The sequence below is a fragment of the Centropristis striata genome, chromosome 4, assembly GCF_030273125.1.
Source record: "Centropristis striata isolate RG_2023a ecotype Rhode Island chromosome 4, C.striata_1.0, whole genome shotgun sequence".
NCBI lineage: Eukaryota > Metazoa > Chordata > Actinopteri > Perciformes > Serranidae > Centropristis > Centropristis striata.
The window spans coordinates 10,937,269-10,953,891 of record NC_081520.1 but is presented as its reverse complement, the minus strand read 5'-3'; positions in this window follow the sequence as shown (position 1 = coordinate 10,953,891).

Below are 16,623 nucleotides of genomic sequence, written 5' to 3'. Positions count from 1 at the left end.
TTACTGCTGGTTTTATGTCCTCTGTGCGGTCATATGATGTCTTGAGGTTTTTGTTTTGCTTTATTTTAGCCCACTAAAGCAAATTCCTATCAACCACGTTTAATGGTAATAAAGTATAAAATCTTTAATCATGACTCAGTTTTCCTTATGTTGGAAAGAAACACCATGCTTTGTTCAGCATCACGGTATTGTTTGAGTCCAATGTAGCTTCACTTTTGTGAAGGGATGTCGATTGCAGAAGCTCTTGGTTGAATCTTCCTTTGCTATTATTATAGTTGGCATACTTTGGGATTACAGATCCTGTCTGCTGCAGTTTATTGGGTTTAATTTTATGACCCTCTTTATAAGAATTCATTTGGAAAAACGAGCACTTGGTACATTAATGCTTGGTTTTCTTTTCTGCCTGAACTAAAAATGGGGGAGCAGGGCAGCTTGTCAAACCTCTGAACTGCCAAGTAACCTTTCCACTCATGTTAGCCTCTCAATTTGATAAAGTCCACTGGGAGCCAATTTGGAGGTGATCATAAACCAATTAGTTGTACAGTGTTTTTTTTTAGGATGACATCACCAGACCACAGCGCTCCGGTTTAGTGAGGTCTAGACTGGCTCACCACAGCTGAGGCAGACACCACTGAAATAGGTGGCCTGCATGTGTGCTTTGTGAAAAACCCCAAACAAGAGTGTAGGGACTATTAGTTCTATTTTAGTTTGATTTCCGCTTGATTAGGAACCACTAGAGTGCAGATGGTTGAAGCAATGCAACGGCATATGCACATGAGGGACTTTTACTTACGAGATAATTGCAAAATATTTCAACTTGGGCTTTGCTTGTTATTATGTTATTGTTATTTTTGTTTTAATCAGTCTTGATAGCACCAAGGGATTGCCTAGATTTGGGAACATGGCAACATGCTCATAAGGGCTCTAACAGGGAAAAGAACCAGCCTAATGATCAGTTTGAACTGCCATTGACTGAAAATGGTCCCCTACAATCTGACAAAAGTTTCTTTCTAATGAAAATATATTTTTTGTGAAGTTTGTGAAGACAACTGCCAATGCTTTGTCACAGCCCTCGGCACCCTTTAGTGTCTGTATGCACTGGTCTTTGAACTAACGGCAATGTAAAACCATCTACAGCAAAAACACTCATCAGTCACACAAAGATCAAGTGAGGAAGTCAAGTGACATATTATAAAGAGTGAAAAAGTCCATGTAGGGGGGAGGACAGACTGGTCAGATGGGTCGAACACATTCAACTTTCACTCAGGAGACCTGTGTTCAGAGTTTGTGTGTGGTGTGAAACCCCAAGTTAACATTGATTTAATAGGCTACGTTATTTAATTTACATAACAAACATACAAAACCATGATCTTTTCCTCAACATAACCAAGTAGTTTTGTTATAATGCACAATGTTAACCACAGCATTATACTCTCATTTGGCAAGTACAATTTTGTAAACATCGGGTAAAGTAATTAATTATATTTCCTATTGTTTCTGAGAGGATGTTGTTTTTTGTTTATGTTTACTTTTTGGGGTATTTTTTGAAAATCTGTCATTTCACTTTTATTCAAGTGTTTTTGACAGTCTGGAATACCATTTGTGAACCTTAATCAATAACTACTATCATACAACACCTCACTGGCAGGCTAAGTAATCCAAATTAAACACACCACATTGTTGCATTAGCAACAGGTGCATACTGGGTCTGGCTAAAATGCTAAATGCAAAAATGCTCAAGGTGGATCTTTCAGCAGTGATTTCTGCACTACTTCTGCATTACTGAATTTCCCCTTGTGGATGAATAAAGTAATTTTGATTTGATTTGATTGATTGCATTCACTTCACTTTAACCTTCATTGAGGTGTGTGTGAGGACTTTTCTGTTTCTTTAGACTGTTAATCCGTGTCATATTGTGACCACCAAGCTTTAAGGAGCACAGTGGCATAGAGAGGCTAAGTAGACTGGATATATCAGGACAGAGAGACTTAGACTGGCTGCAGCCCCTGTGGAGTTTATACTGTTTATACACGTCTGTGTTGTCTGCCTAAGTAGTGTTTTATTCTGCTGTTAAATTTGTGGCAGGTTGTTTAGTTGCAGTGGCCTAATGATGCTTGTTACACCTGTCGCAGCTTCCATAGCACTTAAAATTATTGATGCTGATTATTGTTTAATTGTCTGGGTTTTGTCATCTTTTCTGGTTAACTGTGGTAATGATACACAGACAAAGACATCGTAAATACTTTCTTTAATTGAATAGATCTGTCATAACATCATCAGCACATATTTGTTTTCTTTACTCTCTCTCTTCTTTTGTTTGCTCCTCTTCTCCTTCACCTCCTCATCACCCTCCTCTCTATCATCTCCTTCTCACTGTTCATCTTTTTCTCTCCTTGTGTCTCTCACTTCTTACAACAAATCCTCATTCCTGGGAAGGTCTCAATAGAGCGGAATAAGATTAAGTCATGGACGGGTGTTGAGGGAAAACGCTGACCTCTTCTCCTCCCTCTTGCTCTGTCTTTCATTTTTCAGTCTCTCTTTCTTGGCTCTTCTCTCCCCTCAGCGCTCCTTTATTCTCACTCTCCCGTGTACCCCCCAGCCTTCCAGATTGTAATAATAGTAATAATGATAATAACGGTGATGGGCCTGGTGACGGTGATGTAAAGAAACATAATATTAGAATAACAAACACACTCTCTAACCAATGGCCATCATTTGACCTCTGTGGATGTGAGTGTGTGCGTACGTGTGCGTGCACTCTCGAGCTTCTGAAACTCTTGATTTGTGTGTGTGAGAGAGGGCTGTAGAAAAAGAAGAGATAGACAAAGACAGTGAGGGAAAGGGAGTTTGCTGGCATGCTGTATATACGGTCACTTCCTCTCCAGTTTAAACAGAGCAGGCTGTGCTGGCAACCTCCGCTCCCTTCTCCAAATGGTTTGCATCATGTTTAAACCCCCCTGCCACCACCCCTCCCTCTATCCCCCTCTCTCTTTCTCTCTCTCCCTCTCTTCCTTTCTCCATAAATCATCAAAATCTCAAACTTTATGTGTTTGAAAAAAAACAAGACCCCTTTGCTTTCTCCCTGCAGAAGGGCATAAGAAAAAGCTATAAAATGCTTCTAGGATCTCTTTCCACTTCAAACACCCCCCTCCTCTCACCTCCCTCCATCCTTCCATCCCGCCATCCCTCGGCCGGCCTCTCGTCACCCCTGTGTCCTGGTCATGGTGCTCTCATATCTGGCTGGGTAGACTTCCCTCCAACGTGGCTCCAGTAAAACACCACATCAGGGGAGTTGGTGGCCTCAGGAGGCAGATTATCTCCATAGACGAATTTCTATTGTGAACCCTCCTGTTTGTGATTCACGCTAGTCCCCTGTGGAAACTCGCTAAATGCCTGGGTGGAACATAAATGGCCCAATTTGAAGCTCCGATAAGAATTCACTGATAGATGAAAAATTCAACTGGCCATGAAGTCAACTGAAACATGAGCTGCGCTTTGGAGGCTGACATCACAGGCTGGGTCACGAGATGCATTATCAAAATAATTGGGTTACAAACAACATCAAAACATGCTACCAGCTTAAAAACAACCCGTGTTTTCATTTTTCTGACCTTGTGCAGTTATGACAATATAAACCGTGAGCATGGAAGTAAGCTGTTGACCTTGGGATCACTATGTGTGACAAGATAAACTCAAATCGGGGCATCCTGGCAGCCCATTGGTTAAGACGCATACTCCTTGGTTCTTCTCTGAGCAGGGACCCTTGTGACATGTCATCTCTCTCTCTGTCTCTCTCTCTTATCTCTGGGACAACTGTCCTATAAAGGCAAAAAAACAACAACATAAAAACTTAAAACTTTTTCTGAACTTTAAACTAGTGAAACTGACTGTAACATGCTGTTAAAGTCCCAGCCCAGCCAGTGTTACTTCATGTTTTTTGCTTAACGTCCTTTCTCAGACAAAGAATGGGGGTGAGGTTAATACCAGATTGTGTCATTTTTCCAATCCAGTTTAGCATTAGATCGAACCAGCTAGAAGTACGGTAACTTGGAAAACAGTGAAATGGCACTGAATTTGATTAATTTACTGTTTATCAGACCACAAAAGAGACAAGAATTATCTCAACACACTGACTCTTTCTCTCTCACTCGCTCCATTTTTTTTTTACTGTCCCCCCGGCTGCAGACTAGGAGCTACACCGCTGCATTCTGGTTCTCTGCACAATGTCATGTTGCCATTTGAAATGCAGTTTTGAGTCTTTTTGGAGGCACTGTTATTGGTCAAAAGCTATTTGTAGCTTTTCAACATGGTCAGGAAACGACTAAGAAAAAAGAAAAAAACAAAATATACTGGAATGTGGCTTTAAAAGTTCTGAAAAAGCTGTTATGTGAACATCGGACTGTCCTCCAACAAAAGAACACCAAGGCCAACATACTTCTGTTTACATAAAGTATTAAAGGCAGAAGTATCTTGTAATACCTTGTCTGCAATGGCCAAATCCTTACAATTCAATTCAAAATCGATGTAGTTTAACCAAAAGAAAATAGACGGTACACTTCTACATTACTGCATGGATTGTTTTGGATTGGATTCATCATCTGTTTTCCACCTGTTTGGTATATTGGAGAATAACTGTTCATTGATTTGGTTTTGGTGAACTTACTTTGCTTGAGCTCATGCTCACTCTGGTCTGCACCTCGCTGTGTGTGTGCTCTCAGAAATAGAAATTAGACGAGTGAGTAGCATAACCACAGTTAAGGCAGCCAAAATTTGTGGTTGCCTGCGTGCGGTTTTGAGCGCCAAAAGGATAAAATGTTCCTCAGTTAAAAAAAGTCAGATTCTGCTTATCTATTTATTGTGCGTTCAGCAAGTTGGTGTGTTGCTTTGATTTCTTTCTCTATGTGTTTACATTGAGCTGTGTAGATAGGATTGATCTTTTGTTCTGTGCTTGGTCTCTGTGTGTCTACATAGCATACATACCTGCGTGTGTGTGCGTGTGTGTGCGTGCGTGTGTGTGTGTGCTGGAGTTGGCATCAGCCAAGTGATTAGTCTTGGCTGTCCCTCCGCAGACCCCTCACTGTCTTCAGTCATAAAGGGAATCTCTGTGATGCCTGAGGAGAATGATAAATCAGCCAAGATATTTTGAGCATCGTCCTGGCCTGCTGGCTGGCACGCTCACACACACAGACACGCACGCACACACCTACACACACACACACACACACACACACATGCAAAAGCATATTAATGTGCACACATAGACCGGCATATGCACAACGCACATCGACACACAGAGAGTTGACTACATGGGTGGGCACACATTACTGTCAGCTCCAGAGATGGAGCTGATAAAAACAGGCCCTCAGCACCGCAGATGAAGGGAAGAAAGGCAATGTGGGGACAACCGCCTTTTTACTAATAGACACACACACGCACTCACAAACACACACCCCTTGGGCTTTGGCTCTCTGCGCTGTCTGAGCAGATCATATTTCAACATCTCACCTCTAGATAAGAATGTTTATCAAAGGCTTTAAGTGTTTCTACTGAGTGCAGGTTTACACTCAGACCTCATTGTAACACACTTTCTGCAGCTCCTCACAAGCCTCTGATCCATTACAGATGTCATCCTTCCGCAAAAAAAAAAGGAATATTCATTTGGAATTGATTCACACTGATAAATTAGGAGGGGAATTACCATGGTGAGTCCTGTTGGTGGCTAGGGGAGGAAGAAGCAGCGCTAATTTCCATTTCAAACAAGCTGTGTTGCCCTGCAGCCATATCTTCATTGACTGAACATGTACCTCACTCAGTAAACTGGACTTGGATCAAAATAAGTCTTTGATTAACGCAAGCCAAGGCCCAGGACCTCAGCTACTGTGGGCCAAAGAAACCACAGACCAAAGGTTGGGACCAGGTGTGAGAGACAAAGAAAAGGAGGTGTGTGTGTGGGTGAGTGTGTGATCATGCACAGGTGCAACAGTGTAGATTGTAGCAGTGAAGGAAACTAAAGCAAGAAAGGGAAAATGTGTGTAAGACAGTAAGTGAACGGTGCAAGTGGAAAGATGTATGTGTTAAAGAACTAAACAAGGTAATTTTGAGTCAAAGGATGAACCAAATTTACTCAGATGTCAAGCACAAATTTAAGATACTTTCCTGCAGCCTTACTGCATGGTCCACTTGTAAAGTATAATTATGAAACATTAAAACACAAAGACTTAATCTCAGGCTGTCCTGTGAAAAGTAATTTCCTTTGAAATCAAGTCTTGTTTTTCTCTTGAAATATTTTCGTATAACCCTGAAGCCTGTCCTCTTTCTGAGCCTTAAACAAGTACTTTTTGCTCCTAATTCTAACAAAATAGTTTTCTTTCACAACATTACCAACATGATTAAAACAATGATCATCATGTTTTTTTGACTGAAGGATATCATACAAAGGATATCAGACAAATTCGAGACTGTCCTCCCCCAAAATACGACTTCATACATGTGTCGCTTGTCAAGCAGCTTATTACGACCCATACTTTCGTTTCTAGTTAGCTGCGCTCTCTAGTGGCCGTGGTTAGCAAACAGGGAATTGGGAAATGTAGTATAAAGCACCAAAAGGTCCTCAGAGAGGCAGGGAGGGGCGGTGGATGAGTCAAACCAACACAGGACCTTCACCCAGGAGACCAGCATTCATGTCCTGTTGGAATACAAAGTAGAATATGTTATTTGAAGTAACATAACTTAACTTCTATGCAAGATGTTTTTATGTCACCAACGTATTTACTTTCAGTTAGTTATGTCAGTAGCTACACAACTAACTCACTTGCAGCATTTATGTGCATTTATTTTACTTTTTTAAGCATCTTAACCCGTAACGTCTTAAGAAAGACACATACATGGTTAGGCATAACGTCTACTGTTTTTGCCCAACTCTAAGGGAAGTAGGTTTGTTAAGACTGGTGTGGATGTGTTGATCACCTGCAACTGGTAACAACTCTATTTTAGGTAATGCTGCTGTGGGTCGTATTTGAGGGTAGGAATAAACAATACAAGGTTGTATATTTGTTGACAAATTCCAATGCATTCGCCTTTGTAGTAAATCATATCAATGAGAATATGTTTAATCTCTCTACACTCATACTATGTTCTCTCACATAGTTGTACATTTCTCCAATCCCTCCCCTCAAAAGAAGAAAAAAAAACATAATTATAATGCATGGCAGGAGTTTAATTTGTCATGGTCCCTGCCCCTTTTCTTGCTTCATTCATGTTTTTCTTCATTCTTAATGACATTTTGGGTTAACAGGCTGGTGCAGTCTGATATATATTTAGATGGGAGACTTTTACTCACACATGGAGACTGCATGTGGGAGTTTTTTTGCAAAAGAAACTGACTTAGAAAATATTCTGAGCAAGCGGCTCGGAAAATAGCACAAAGAACATGCATAAACACACCTCCAAATACTTCAGCACAGTTTGCAGTATAACTCTGCAGCAAAGTCAGTGCCTGTTTTGTGTATCGTCTGCGGTACAACTGTGGTGACAGGCTGCTTATGACAATTATACCCTTGCTGCAATCGAGTCAATTGACAGTCCTGCTTTAATTAGCCAAATTAAATAGGAGTTTGTGCTCACTGTGCTCATGACTCCTTACTGATAATTAAAGGCGATGTGTCCAGAAACCACATGCATAAGCCTACTGCATGGTTGACTAAAAATAATAGTAACATGTGCCATTATTTTACAGTGAGAGATTTCAGTAGTTTTTTATGGATGTGGATACCGCCACAGTGACCGGGTCAAAGGGTTAGCGCTGTGTGTGTGTGTGTTAACGTGCGTTCAGACACACACATACACAACCTCTCGTCTGAGGGTTTTCTCTTGAGTGACTCAGAGCAAAAGGCCATCAATAGCATCAGTGTTTGTGTTCAAACTTGGTGACTCGGCTGGGGATAACAGGCTTTCAGTCCGCACCAAGTCAACCCTCAGAGGTAATAGAAAGCAGCTGACCTCAAACCTCAGAGAACTGCAGGTTACAGCCTTGTGCTCTGACTAATGACCCCTTGTTTTCATAGCAAGCTGAGTACCTAAGTGTTACATGTGGCCTCAATAGAACACGTTCAACACACAGAGTCAGATGAAAGGAATCTCACCCTCCATTTAACAGCAAGTGCTATGAAGTTTGGAGAGTGTTAAAGGTCCCACTTGTCTGCAGTCATTGTGAGATGATGCACCGTGTGAAGATATTCTTAGGTGCTTCCGGCTGTTCTTGTGTTACATACTGACCAATGAGACATAGGTTTCTTTATACGCCTATTTTCTTCCATTGCTAATTCTGCATCTATCACTTCAGAGGAAATGTTTTCATTTCATCACTTCCTCGCTCTCTTTATCTCATATATTCCAGTGGGTGGTTACTGCTGCTGAGCTTGTGTTTTCTAAAACGAATGTCTCTCTGCTTGTTTTATCAGTTGAACTGATCATTGCTTTCAATTAGATAATCGCTGCTCTGATATCTTGAAAGTATTTTACAGTAACAAGCGACCACAGCCGTGGCAGCAGCTCTGTGAGGCTGTGTTGAAATTGGATCTGATGATGTTGCTAGGGATGAAGGTGCACCAGGGAATCAATAAAGTTCACAACGATCATAAATGTCTTAGGAAACTGAATGTTTGTGCCAAATCCTGTGACAATACTTTGACTGGATATTGAACTGGATAATTAAAACAGTTGACCCACTCTAGGTGCTAGATGAAAAGTAAGATGAACAGCAAAGCTATTAGGCTTTATCCCCTTGGGACCATTCATGCCTTTCATCAATAGAAGTGTAGGTGTGTGTGTGTGTGTGTGTGTGTGTGTGTGTGTGTGTGTGTATATATCCCCACTTCTCACTTGATTTATTACCTCAATACATTTTCCTAATGGGTTTATGATCTCAATCGCTAGTTTCAAGTCTTCTTCAGTACAGCATGATGTTCATTTTGAAAATTTGGAGTCAAATAGACGATAAAGCAAGGAATACTTGAGTCATTTCCTAGGCAATCTGTCAATCAGGATAGAGGCATATAAATGCACATCCATGAAACTGTATATTTAAATAGCTGTGAACTTGTTTTTGGTTTACCTCAAGTTTTAGAAGCTGTGGTGCATGCATAGTGTCCATGGATTATAGATTATAGTATATATATGTATATATATATATATATATATATATATATATATATATATACATATATATATATATAGTCACTTCTGAAAAGAAAAAAAGATGGCGACAGCCAAAATGTCAAATTTTAGGCTTCAAAACCAACAGGTGACGTCACAGTGGCTACATCCACTTCTTTTATGCAGTTCATGCTTTCGGGGCAATCCATCACTGAAAAGATGCTGCAATGAAACACAAGGTGTGAATGTATCTGTGTGTGTCCTGCTAGGCTAAAGTTGGGTCACAGACCAACTCCTGCAGCCCTCGTCTGGCCTCTCTGTGGCTACAGGTGCTTCACATTATGGCTCGTAAAACTCAGCGAGAGGGAAAAATTACTGCCACAATTTGTTAGAGGGAGGGGGAGGCATTGGGGGTGGGGGGCTCCCTGTGTAGTGCTGTATATGGATACAGTATTGACATACGTGACTGTGTTGTGTCTGCTGAACGCTTCAGCATTCCAATCCTGTGCCAGGAAAAGGCCATATTGTTTTTGAATTGCGCTCAAGTGTCATTTCTGAGGAATGATTTAGTGGCGTGTTTGTCTGTGTGTGTGTGTGTGTGTGTGTGTGTGTGTGTGTGTGTGTGTCACATGCCAGCTGGCACACTCCTTGGCTGATGGTCTGTATGCCATACGTACTGGGAGGAAGGTTACAGGGTCACAGGGTCGCTGGGAGTGCACTGCGGAGAGAGGAAACAGGCCTAATCTCAGAAAGGCTGGCAGTTTCCTGTTCTGAGTGGAGGGTACACAGAGGACACTGTCTTAGCTCTGGATACCCAGCTAGTGAGTTTACTATGTAATTCAATCAGGATTAGACCACTCACTCACGCCCTCTAATAATAGTCAAAGGCAGGAGGCCAGGCTGAGCTTTAAATCAGTATCTCCTCAACCAATTTTTACACCAAGTCATGGCTCCTTTTTCTGGCCTTCTGGTAGCATAGCTGGGATGAGATTTACCTTTTTATTTCACTTCAAACCAACAATGGATGATGTCACACACATTACATTTTTTAAACAGTCTATGATCCAAACCTGCAGCCAAGAATGGAAAGATAATAGGCCTCATTATTTTTTGTCTTTTTTTTGTAAGCAAGAATTACCATGATTTTTTAATACAATAGATTTAAGCACTGGAAAATTATAATATCTTTAGTGCAGATTTAATTTAACCATAGTAGTTGTGTTTCCTGTGTTGCTGATAGGATGACACTGGTCTATTGAAGTTTACAGTAAACTAGGTCCTCTTGTGGTGAGCACAGCTCAGAAAATACTTCCAGATATAGAAAATTTAAAAAAAAGAAATGCAAATTGGCTGCTGATTATTTTTGACACTGTGTCAAACACTATTGTTACTTTCTGGTTCTGAAAGTATGTTTTAAAATAGCTAAAATGATTTGCATGAATATTATCCAGCACAGTTATGAACTTGTTTTCATTCCAGAAAGCAGGTTTAACAAACTAACCCTAAGTTTGAACAAGTTTTATGTGTTATTTATTAATTCATAATTTACCACACTTGTATTTCCTTCAAAAATTGTAATGTATCTGGTTGTATGCCAAAGAAATTAAAAAATATATTGATCAAAGACATAGAGACATAATTGTGAGCGCGCAGTCTGATTCAGTCATAATATGTTGGGTGATTTACGCTTAAAAAGGTGTCAGGTTAAAAGAGTAAATTTAAAATTATAGACCTCTACTTGCAGTATATAAAAATGGAAATTAGACTCTGACATATAGTAAAGCTAATTAATGCGCTATGATACTGACTAATTAAATGAGGAAATTAAACAGCATCTCTGGCTCTGTATGAGGGAGGAGACAGAGAAAACCTGTCAGTGAGCAGCTTTTGGCTTACAGAATCAGTTACCAGACTTTAAGCTGACTCTAACTAACTCTGAGTTGTCACTTAACCCACTTTCAGTAATACACTCCAGGCTGAATTCAAATTGGTTACAAATTAATCTAGTTCAATCAGTTAGCAATAAACAAATGATACACAGAGATTATAACTCACTAAATAGCCAACATTACTTGCTGGAAATAAAAAATAATCAGTGACACAAGTTTTGTCTAACTGTTTACATAAGCAACCCGAATCTTAAGAACAATAAAACAATGAAAACATTTTTTAACCATGCTACATACATAATAACCAAAACAATCACTTGATTTGTGTCCGTGCATGTGTGTGTGTGTGTGTGTTTGAGGACATGCAGGATATGAACCTCGGTTCAAGGCTAAGGGGTGAGGGTCGGGTTGGACGGTCAGAGGTGGACTCCCGGAGATAGATTTTTAAATCTGTATCAGGATGTGAAGAGAGAGGGACTCGAAAGTTGTAACTAAGTGAGGAGAAGGATGGTCCAACCACTGACATGTGGGAGTCCAGATTGAACAGAGAGATGATGGTCACAAGCAGAGGTGGGACCGGCAACCAGTAGTAACCAAAAGTCATTCTCAAGCAGGAGTATGCATTAAACTCATGGCCTGGAGGTATGTGGGGTTGTGTCCTTGCTCACCCTCTAGGTTAAAACCAGTGTTGGGTAATGGTTGGGGTACATGGGAGAATTTAAAGAGGGGGAGGCTAGACATGACTAGATGGGCTGCAGCACTTTGGATGAACCCCAAATGTCAGAGAGTGAATGCAACCAGACTAAACATTCGTATGGGACAATTCTGCAAAACTCTGGATTATGTTCAGTGATGACATCTTTAAAGGTTCAGTGCCAGTGTTTTTTCACTAATTGTTTTTATTATATCCATGAATGACTACAGTATGCTGAAGGTGAGGCAACTAAATCTACTTGGTTGAATCTACGATGTGACAAATTCTCATGTCATCATAGCCTCTCTCAAATGTTCCCAACGGTAAACAGTACGTTTTTGAAGGCAGAAAAATTAGACAATCCCAGTGTAACTTGGTGCAGTGTATAAGGTACTTCATGTCCATTAATTTCAGTGTCCCCAGGTCATATCTATGGACTTCAGTGTGGACTTAAAATATACTGTTATTGGAGATGAAAGGCCCTTCATGCTAACCTGATGTTTGAGTAGCTATTGAGACCTACTTAGGTTACTGGTAATACTTATATTTATTTTACTCAATTTGAATTATACTTGTAATTACATGTTCCTATTGCTTATTTTACTTAAATGGCCTGAATACTTCTTTCACCACTGTGTGCACGAATGCAAAAATAAACTTGGAAGTTTGTAGAATTCACATGATTAAGCATTTGTTGTTTACCATTAAAACTACATTAAACAAAGAATAGAATCAATCAGTATTTAGAAATAGAGTTTAAGCCAATTTAAGCCACCTTTGATGATACAAGACAGTGTTATCTGGATCAGTATTGATTTTGATGATTTTGGCCCTGATACAACTTGGCATTGAACTGAAACCAAATGATGTGGTATTTCCCCCAACCATAGTGGCAACCTTCTGTGAGGTTTTTGGTTTCCCTTGTTGGTTTTACTTCAGCTTTGAGTTGTTTTAGTTGATCTTCGCCAAGTTTCACTTACTCTGCTGCAGTTGCATTATAATATTTGTTAATACAACTTCACCTTTTCAGCATGGACTCTGGACTTCAGTTGTGGCATTTGTTATCATTCTATTTAAAGATTTGTGTTGCCAAAGTTACAAAGTTTCGGCGTCAACACAACAAACCAAATAACCAGATACAGTGTAGCAAATACCTCAAATTCAGATTTTTCTTTCTGGCAAAAATACAAAGAGATACAAAAGTTTAGCTACCTTGGTAGAAACGGAATAGCTAAATCTTTACTGGTTGACCCATCTCTATCATCAGTACACTCTATCTCATCATACCATCCAACCCACTGATCGAGTCGCCTCTGTGGGTATGTTTGTTATCAGCGAGGCGTTCAGAGCGGAAATGTCACAGCTGTTGCTCTGCAGCACCTCTGTCATGCCTCTATCAGCGTGGCCGTGTCACATGATGAGCGGTATCTTATCTGGCTAACCGTAATAACCATTTATCAGATCACATACTCACAAACTTATGACAATCATTTTTCCTCCCACCATCAAATTCATATGTGGTTTACATTTATCTGCAGTTAATCACCCCGTTGCAAAGAAAATAAAGTGGCAGTTTCCAGGAGTTTTCTTTGTTGATTTGCTACTCAGAATTTCATTTCCACTGCCAAATGATATCATTCAGCACTGAAGTGTGTTATTACTGACCCATGTTTTACAAAAGCCACTCATGCTTTTAAGCAGAGTCTGCAAGAAACGGTAAGTGTCTGTGTTTCCTCCAAACTCTACCACTAAAAACGGATCCAACTTCTGAGGCGAAGCGGCAGTCACATTTTGGGGAAATCTGCTTCTTCAGTGCAGTGCTTGTACCCAGAGCATGGTAGAGAGGTCCTAATGTCTAATAACACATCCCTACTTGTCTTTTTATTGGCCAGTGCAGATGGTTTTGAGCTTTAGTGCTATAACGTACAGTTCAACTTCTCTGCAGATGATTACTGAGCCGACATAAAAGCTTGTTGAACGAGGAAATGGGTACCAAATTACCATTATATGATCAGGGTGGATTACCGTAGCACTCAGTTCATATAAAACAGAACTAATCTAACATGAGAGCCTCACAGTCATTGTTTGGGTTCACCTCCATGTCTGACTACATCAAATGCTCAACGGTGACAGAATGGCTCAGCCCCAAGCACAGAAAAAAACAAATTCCAGCACGAAAAGCCTAGAGGGAAACAAATGGGGGGAAAAAACATCTTTTTACAAATGAGTAACAACTTTCACAGACTGGTGGGTGTGCGAATGCTGTCACTTACAGTGATAGAAGTTGCAGCGCAGTACAGCAGGGCAGCACTTTGGGTCATGTAATTACAGCATTACCACATAATGAGAGTCATTTGTACTAATCACAGGGGCCACGCTGACTCTGAGACGAGACGCTATAGAGGCAGGAAGTCCCTCTGGGAAAAGCTAAAGAATAGACCTGCAGGTGCACCATCAAGGCAGAAGAAAAAAAAATTACTCTGGTACACCTTTGACTTTATTTTGAGAAAAAGTATTTCATCACTTTTGCCCTTTCTGTAGCCCCTTTACTCTTCTGTTTCTCACTAGAATGTTATTTGGATTACCCAATCTCCCAGACTACATCTACATTAAGATGGCTAAATCTTGATTGATTACCAATTTTGTTCAGACATTTATGCTCCACACAGGATGAATCCTACATACTTCAATTACCTCTGACTTCTTCCAGCACCATGAGGTTAATTATCATAATCAACAATTATTGGATGGATTGCCATTATGTTTGGTACATATATCTATGGTGATGACAGGATTGTAATGACTTTTGTGATGCTCTGATTTTTTTTTTCTTGAGTGGCACCAGTAGGTCACTTAACCAGACAAATATCTCAGCATCTAGCAGACTGATGGACATTTTTGATTCCTGGATGATGGTTTCATTGACATAAAAATGAGTAATCATAGAGTAGGTTAGAGGAGACCTAAAGATGCATCTTTGCAGGCTTGTAATCATTGCTTTTCAATTTTCAGTTTTTCCTATCTACGAAAATGTATGGCTGGCATTTTTAGATGTATGCATTCTAGAGAACTTGTTCTGCAACAGCTTCCTTGCTGGGTGTGAAAAACAGAAAGAAAACTTGAATGGGCCTTGAAAAGTGCAGACCTCCACAAAGGACATAGGTGCTTTCCCATGTTCCTCAGATGGTCCCATTTCGAGAGTTGTTCTTCTGACTTCTATGTGTCTGTTGGCTGAAGGTGGTCATGTGGAAACAACATGGTTGCTACAAAGATGTGGTGTATTTTATAGCTTTGAGTATTTAAAAAACACATTCTTAGCTGTTTTCTTTAGCATTTATGTGATAAGGAAGTGCAAGGAAAACTGATCAGGTGAACCACAAAATGTGGAAATAATAAGGTAAATCATTTTTATGATGTATTCTGACACCACATAAATGCAGGACAAATGTGTGATCTTGCAATGTTAACGAAACTGAAAATGAATTTCGGTATCCGCCCCATGATCAGTTTCATCACCCTTTGTGACAGTCAGGTGAGTAGTTTTTCTGTAGTCCTGCTGACAAAGAAACAGACAAACCACACTAAAAACAAAACTTCCTTGGTGGTGGTAAAGATGCTTTTTGTTTTGCAGATTTAGCGAGTGGACATATTCTCATTCTGTGTCCTCACACTCCTCACTCTCATGCACTTAATCTATCTCTTCCCTCCTTCTACGGTGAGGCCTGAGCCAGAAGAGTAGGTTTGAGCTGGTGGGCAGCAGCAGGGCTTAAGTGCTTCCTGTAGGGCCTGTGGACAGGAGGAACCGCCGCTGGCCCTCAGCCTTCAGGGGTGGAAAGTATGTGTCGTAGGCTGTGCTCCCACCTCCCACCTCCCAGCCTGGGAAAGGAAGCTGGGAGCCGCCAGGGAAAACAAGCAGACAATCAGGTAGGGCCTGAGCCGGGAGAGAGAAAGAGAGGACAGGAGGGGAGGCGGAGCTGCTGGATACGTCAGGTCCTGAATGGCTCAACTGAAGCTCTAGGAAAAGCATACACATGTAATGGGGTTTGGGATGGAGGTTTTGTTTATATGTTTGTGTGAGCATTTCCTCATCCATCAAAGAAAGTGAAAGGATGTGTGTGTTTTCAGAAGGAGAGCGTGTGTGTGTGTTTGTCAGACGCGCATGTGCATCGCTGAAACATAATCCGATATTAAAGTTCAGAGAGTGTTTGTACAGTGTGTGTGGGGTAGTGCGGCTGTGTGAGAAAGTCGGGTACTGTGTGTGTGTGTGTGTGTGTGTGTGTGTGTGTGCGTGCGTTTGCGTGTTGTGTGTTTGGTTAAGGACAGTGGCCAGCAGGGGACAGGGTGGGTTCAGGGCAGGGGAGAGGGGATGCCTAAAGGGAGGAAGACTGGTGTTCAGTTTCTACAAGGGGGGTCCTGTCAGCCTGCACGTAACACAGTGTGTAGTGTATGTGGGTGGGGGGCACGGACCTCTCTCTCTCTCTCTCTCTCTCCCCCCCCCCTTTCTGTCTTTTTCTCTCTCTCTCTCTCTCTCTCTCCCTTTCTGTCTTTCTCTCTCTCTCTCTCTCTCTCTCTCTCTCTCCCTTTCTGTCTTTCTCTCTCTCTCTCTCTCTCTCTCTCTCTCTCTCTCTCTCTCTCCCTTTCTGTCTTTCTCTCTCTCTCTCTCTCTCCCTTTCTGTCTTTCTCTCTCTCTCTCTCTCTCTCTCTCTCTCTCTGTCTTTCTCTCTCTCTCTCTCTCTCTCTCTCTCTCTCTCTGTCTCTCTCTCTCTCTCTCTCTCACTCTCTCATAGACACACACCCAACAAGTGAATGAAACAGAGTTGTGCAGCATTTCACTGTAAATGAGCAGGAAAATGAAAGTGGAAAATTCCTCAACGATGATATTTTTGA